Here is a 7,176-nt window from a genome sequence, read left to right on the forward strand (position 1 = left end):
GAAAGACCGGTTTGAGAGAACACCTACAGGCTTATGAATTTCTGTTGTTATTCTTGACTTCCCACAACAGAGTCACAGGAATGGGGAACTCGTTTTTGTGTGTAGTGAGGTCAGATCATACGAAGAATGTTGTCTTTTTTGTTTTAGCTTTTGGATGTGCGTGATCTGCTGATGCGTCATTTAGAATTGTACTTTTAGCAAGCAGTTTATGTACATCTGATCTGAATTCCAAGGCTGAAAGGGGCCATCAGACATATCTCCTTTCCAGAGTGTTCTGTTGAAACAAACAGATATTCTGGCTCTCACCCACAGCCTCTCGCCACTGTCTCACTTTCTCTCCTCATTAACTAAGCCTGTGAGGGCGGATGCTCTTGGCGGGCCCGGCCATGGTTGTGGGGGAGAGGCAGACATGGATGTGTGGCCCTGGGTGGGTCTGAGGTTGAGATCCCCACGACATTGGCATTTGAGTAATTTAGCAGACACTCTTATCCAGAGCGACTTACAGGAGCAATTCTGATTAAGTGCCTAGTCGGCGCAGGGATTCGAACCAGCAACCTCTAGGGAAGGCTGGCCAAGATCATCATCACCCGGCGGGCGGAGTGAATCGCCGGAAACAGCACTTTCACATGACCTTTGACCCCAGGGGTCACCTCTGATGTCAAGATCAAGGTCAGGGGTCAGCGAGGGCCTCAGTGACCAGTGCACTCTCAGAGCCCCCCTCTGCATTATCTCTCTCTCGCTCTCTCTGGGGCCTCCCTGGAATGAATTGAGACATCCCATCTCCTGGGAGAGTAGAGGGAGAGAAAAAAAGAGAACAGAATAGAAAGAGAAAAATCGATAAAGATGAGTTAAAGAGCCTGGGGCCCAGCTTGAGGAGTGTGTGTTATCACAGGGAGAAAAATGCCTAAACACACACACACACACGAACTGACAGACAGACACATTGACATGACATGTCCTCTTATCTTCATCTGTAGGACAGGCAGACGAGCAAAAATAAACAAGGGCACAGCAGAGTCACTGGTCTCAGTCTCCTGTAATACACTGCATCTCTACCTGTAGTGTCTAGTTGGTTAGTCTTCTCTGTAATGAGAAACAACACAGCAGAGTCACTGGCCTCAGTCTCCTGTAATACACTGCATCTCTACCTGTAGTGTCTAGTTGGTTAGTCTTCTCTGTAATGAGAAACAACACAGCAGAGTCACTGGCCTCAGTCTCCTGTAATACACTGCATATCTACCTGTAGTGTCTAGTTGGTTAGTCTTCTCTGTAATGAGAAACAACACAGCAGAGTCACTGGCCTCAGTCTCCTGTAATACACTGCATCTCTACCTGTAGTGTCTAGTTGGTTAGTCTTCTCTGTAATGAGAAACAACACAGCAGAGTCACTGGCCTCAGTCTCCTGTAATACACTGCATCTCTACCTGTAGTGTCTAGTTGGTTAGTCTTCTGTCAATACTTTGATGGATTATTGACTGTACCAGCACTAACCAATCAGATCCATGTTTGCAGGAAACCTGTTTATCTTCACTCCAACATGGTGTTCAGTCAGTGATCTAAATCGTTTCATGCAAAACTCTTCCTTTTATGTATAAACAAAAAGAATTGTCTGGAAATAGAACTGTTCACATGAAAGAAGAGTTAAATAATGCAGAGAGAGGGAGTACAAGGCTCGTTCTGGGACATGGGAAGTACCACTGACTGGGCTGCTAGCTGTCTCTCTCAGAGGGGGGGAACGTAGGGACTAGATGTCGGGAATAGATTGGGTAGTCCACTGGAGACATTCTGCATCTGGCTTCCTCCTCTCATTGTGTGTGTGTGTGTGTCTTCTCACACAACGGGACAGAACAGTGAGACTGTCTGTACAGCCTGTACACCCCGACAGGTCTATAGAGAGAGTTAGTCTCGCTGGTAGCTTGTTTTTCTAGCACAGACCTCTACGAGAACACAAAAGCTCACATCTCAAATCTCACACCGTTTTCAATCTCTCTCTCTTTTAATTTATTCATTCATTTGAATAAAACATGGCTTCTCTGTAAGCCAGACAATTTTAAGAAGACTGAAGTGCATTATGAGTGGTCCTGTGCCTTATAAAACAAGGACCCGGATAAAAGGACTTAAGACATTTGTTTGGTTTTAATTACACGTTATTCACCTTGATGTGTGTTATATGTGTTCTGTTTGAGTGTATATTCTCCTGTTCACAAATACCTCTGAAATACCAAAAGCAATCGATGAGGCCGAGAAATAAACGACAGCAATACTGGGCGAATAGAGCCCCCTGGTGGACTGTAATGGAAAATCAGCATCTCAAGAGGAAAGTGGCCTGCCTACTCTTGCCATGACATGCAAACTTTCTCCCCACGCTGCAAACTGCTGTATCAGTCCGCTAATACTGGAGTAGTAAAGGCTTACTGCACTACTTTTGTGAGAGAAAAACAATGTTTTCCGTGCTGCAGAGGGCTATATCAGAGGGCTATATCAGAGGGCTATATCAGAGGGCTATATCAGAGGGCTATATCAGAGGGCTATATCAGAGGGCTATATCAGAGGGCTATATCAGAGGGCTATATCAGAGGGCTATATCAGAGGGCTATATCGATCAGCTAATACAGGTAAAGCCGGGCTGCTCATTAGGCAGCCGCCTATGGCGCAGATTGAAGAGGGTGGCATTTTCTGAGCTAAACTGACCAAGACAGCACATGAAACCTCACAATTCTTCCCTTAAAACAATGACAATTTCTCTCAACCAGTGTGCATGTGGGTTTTTTAAAGCTGTGCCTACTCTGTCAAAGGCAGGGACGAAAACTACCTGCACTCCAGGACACCTACACCACCGTCTGTAGGACACCTACATCACCGTCTGTAGGACACCTACATCACCGTCTGTAGGACACCTACACCACCGTCTGTAGGACACCTACACCACCCGATGTCACAGGAAGGCCATAAAGATCATCAAGGACAACAACCACCCAAGCCACTGCCTGTTTACCCCGCTATCATCCTGAAGGCGAGGTCAGTACAGGTGCATCAAAGCTGGGACCGAGAGACTGAAAAACAGCTTCTATCTCAAGGACATCAGCCTGTTAAACAGCCACCACTAACATTGAGTGGCTGCTGCCAACACACTGACTCAACTCCAGCCACTTTAATAATGGAAATTGATGGAAATTGATGGAAATTGATGTAAAATATAACACTAGCCACTTTTTAAAACTTTTTTTATTTCACCTTTATTTATCCAGGTAGGCTAGTTGAGTTCTCATTTGTAACTGCGACCTGGTCAAGATAAAGCATAGCAGTGTGAACAGACAACAACACAGAGTTACACATGGAGTAAACAATCAAGACAATAACAACAGACAAGTCAATAAAAAAATATATATATAATGTTTACATACCCTACATTACTCATCTCATACGTATATACTGTACTCTATATCATCTACTGCATCTTTATGTAATACATGTATCACTAGCCACTTTAACTATGCCACTTTGTTTACATACCCTACATTACTCATCTCATACGTATATACTGTACTCGATACCATCTACTGCATCTTGCCTATGCCGCTCTGTACCATCACTCATTCATATATCTTTATGTACATATTCTTTATCCCCTTACACTGTGTATAAGACAGTAGTTTTGGAATTGTTAGGTTAGATTACTTGTTGGTTATTACTGCATTGTCGGAACTAGAAGCACAAGCATTTCGCTACACATCTGCTAACCATATGTATGTTGACAAATAAAATTGATTTGATTTGTCCATTCCCAGCGGCCTCTCCGGGTGCTTTTGGAGAGACGCTGTGCTCTACCAACGTTCCGCCAAGAAGATAATCCAACATAAATCATGTATCCAATTTAGGAAATGGTAGAAAGAGTGTGTGTCCTTTTCTGTAGCCTACAGGCTGGATGAGATGGACACTTTTTACATCTTGCAGATGTAACAGTATAACTTTAGACCGTCCCCTAGCCCATACCCGGGCGCAAACCAGGGACCCTCTGCACACATCAACAACAGTCACCCACGAAGCATCGTTACCCATCGCTCCACAAAAGTCGCGGCCCTTGCAGAGCAAGGGGGGAACTACTACTTCAAGGTCTCAGAGCAAGTGACGTCACCGATTGAAACTCTATTTAGCGCGCACCGCTAACTAAGCTAGCCGTTTCACATCCGTTACATGAGCACAGTCCAACGCCGAAGCCTTTTGGATGTCTCATTTTGGGGCAGTTCCTGACCGGCCTTGAGTTCCATATCCATGGACATTGGTTGTTGGTCCGGTCCGTACCAAATCTGAACCGTCATATGTTTGGTTCAGAACTGCCCCCCAAAAATGTCCACAGACATAGATTTTTGTTCTGTTCCGGACAAAATCTGAAACAGTTGGTTCAGATTTTGTCCGGTTAATTTGGACCAAACATAGACATCTATAAATTACTTATTTTCAACTTTCATTCAGAACCGAAAATGAACCTGATTTCAACTTCCGGAAAATGCTGTATCGACCGTTCAGAAAGCTTTTGCGGCATAGCGCGCTGGACTTCGGGCTAGAAGGTCGAGGGTTCGCTCCCTGCTCCCTGCTGTTTCATTACTAAAACGTCCAGAAAAGATGCCTTTTCAACGTCCTGAAAAATATGTATTTTAAACTTACAGAAAATAACTTTCAATCTTTCATTCAGAACCTAACTTCAACGTCTGGAAAATAAGTATTTTAGACTAATTTAGCTTACTGAGACATCTAGTTTTGTTTCTCATTGGGCAGCATAATGGCCGGGACCAGCCCTGAATACGGGAGTAGTAAAGGTCCAGTGCACTGCTTTTGTGAAGATTATTTTATTTAAAAAAATATATATATTTAGATTTTTCAGGGGGTGCTGCAGCACCCTACAGCACCCCTACTTCCACAGCTATGCTTGGGTTTGTGTTAAAACCAAATCTTGTGCCCTATACTTGTCTGTCCAATGCATGTAAACAACTAGCTACTATCCATAGCTTGCCCATGCCATAGCAACCATCCATCTCAGAGGTTTCAAAAGAACAGAAAGGAACGATATAAACCGTTGATTTGTTTTGTCGTTGTACCGAACCAGTTCAGAACTTTATTTTGTTAATCAGGAACAGTGGAATTGAACGGGGAAAAAATTATGTTTCTTTTCAGAACGAAGCAACTGGAAAATAACCCCTGGTCCAAGCACAGTATAGGCCATTTTTCTATCTATGTTGTTCACTCTGAAACGTACAGTTTCACTGAGCCTGAGCCTGTGCCTCCCTGTTCTATAGATTCTATCAAGAGGTCTGGATTGTAACCATGGTTGTTGATCCAAGCAGGACCTTTGGGCTACATAGCAGCCCTCACCCTGCAGGACAGCATGTTTACCCTCTCAGGGCTACAAAGACCCCATTCACCGGTAACAGGAAGTTACACGCTGCCTGCCACGTCAAGTATTCTGCGCAGAACGGTGTATCTGTTTGCTCATGCATTCAAAACTAGTCTACACATTACCCAGTGGCAGAGATCCTTATCTCTCCTGACAGAGCAGAGACAAAGGAACTTGATGTTTGCCTGAGAACGGGCCGACTGGTTTTTCTCACAGCCAAGGGACAAAGGAGAAGGACCGTAACTTTTCTCCTTGGAATCCCAGGTGAAAGACATCCGTTATTCTGAGTTCTAGACTACACCAGGTGAATGGAGAGATCTGTTATTCTGGGTTTTAGACTACACCAGGTGAATGGAGACATCTGTTATTCTGAGTTCTAGACTACACCTGGTGAATGGAGAGATCTGTTATTCTGGGTTCTAGACTACACCAGGTGAATGGAGACATCTGTTATTCTGAGTTCTAGACTACACCTGGTGAATGGAGAGATCTGTTATTCTGGGTTCTAGACTACACCAGGTGAATGGAGACATCCGTTATTCTGAGTTCTAGACTACACCTGGTGAATGGAGACATCCGTTATTCTGAGTTCTAGACTACACCCGGTGAATGGAGAGATCTGTTATTCTGGGTTCTAGACTACACCAGGTGAATGGAGACATCCGTTATTCTGAGTTCTAGACTACACCTGGTGAATGGAGACATCCGTTATTCTGAGTTCTAGACTACACCTGGTAAATGGAGACATCCGTTATTTTGAGTTCTAGACTACACCTGGTGAATGGAGAGATCAGTTATTCTGAGTACTAGACTACACCAGGTGAATGGAGAGATCTGTTATTCTGAGTTCTAGACTACACCCGGTGAATGGAGAGATCAATTATTCTGAGTTCTAGACTCCACCAGGTGAATGGAGAGATCAATTATTCTGAGTTCTAGACTACACCAGGTGAATGGAGAGATCAGTTATTCTGAGTTCTAGACTACACCTGGTGAATGGAGAGATCAGTTATTCTGAGTTCTAGACTACACCAGGTGAATGGAGAGATCTGTTATTCTGAGTTCTAGACTACACCAGGTGAATGGAGAGATCAGTTATTCTGAGTTCTAGACTACACCAGGTGAATGGAGAGATCAGTTATTCTGAGTTCTAGACTACACCAGGTGAATGGAGAGATCAGTTATTCTGAGTACTAGACTCCACCAGGTGAATGGAGAGATCAGTTATTCTGAGTTCTAGACTCCACCAGGTGAATGGAGAGATCAGTTATTCTGAGTTCTAGACTCCACCAGGTGAATGGAGAGATCAGTTATTCTGAGTTCTAGACTCCACCAGGTGAATGGAGAGATCAGTTATTCTGAGTTCTAGACTCCACCAGGTGAATGGAGAGATCAGTTATTCTGAGTTCTAGACTCCACCAGGTGAATGGAGAGATCAGTTATTCTGAGTACTAGACTCCACCAGGTGAATGGAGAGATCAGTTATTCTGAGTACTAGACTCCACCAGGTGAATGGAGAGATCAGTTATTCTGAGTTCTAGACTCCACCAGGTGAATGGAGAGATCAGTTATTCTGAGTTCTAGACTCCACCAGGTGAATGGAGAGATCAGTTATTCTGAGTTCTAGACTCCACCAGGTGAATGGAGAGATCAGTTATTCTGAGTTCTAGACTCCACCAGGTGAATGGAGAGATCAGTTATTCTGAGTTCTAGATTCCACCAGGTGAATGGAGAGATCAGTTATTCTGAGTTCTAGACTCCACCAGGTGAATGGAGAGATCAGT

At 44.0% G+C, this 7,176-nt stretch overlaps 1 protein-coding gene across 1 annotated transcript in view; it reads left to right on the top strand.

Annotated features, from left to right (window-relative positions):
• Positions 1 to 5,567: 5,567 nt before the first annotated feature.
• Positions 5,568 to 7,176, top strand: part of LOC109884623 (alpha-(1,3)-fucosyltransferase 4-like) — a 3,396-nt gene continuing 1,787 nt past the window's right edge. The window contains exon 1 of the mRNA XM_020476571.2: positions 5,568 to 7,176. This exon is cut by the window's right edge and continues 1,787 nt beyond it. The gene's annotated coding sequence lies outside the window, so the exon portion shown is untranslated.

Source organism: Oncorhynchus kisutch, linkage group LG18, assembly GCF_002021735.2.
Source record: "Oncorhynchus kisutch isolate 150728-3 linkage group LG18, Okis_V2, whole genome shotgun sequence".
Classification (NCBI taxonomy): Eukaryota; Metazoa; Chordata; class Actinopteri; order Salmoniformes; family Salmonidae; genus Oncorhynchus; species Oncorhynchus kisutch.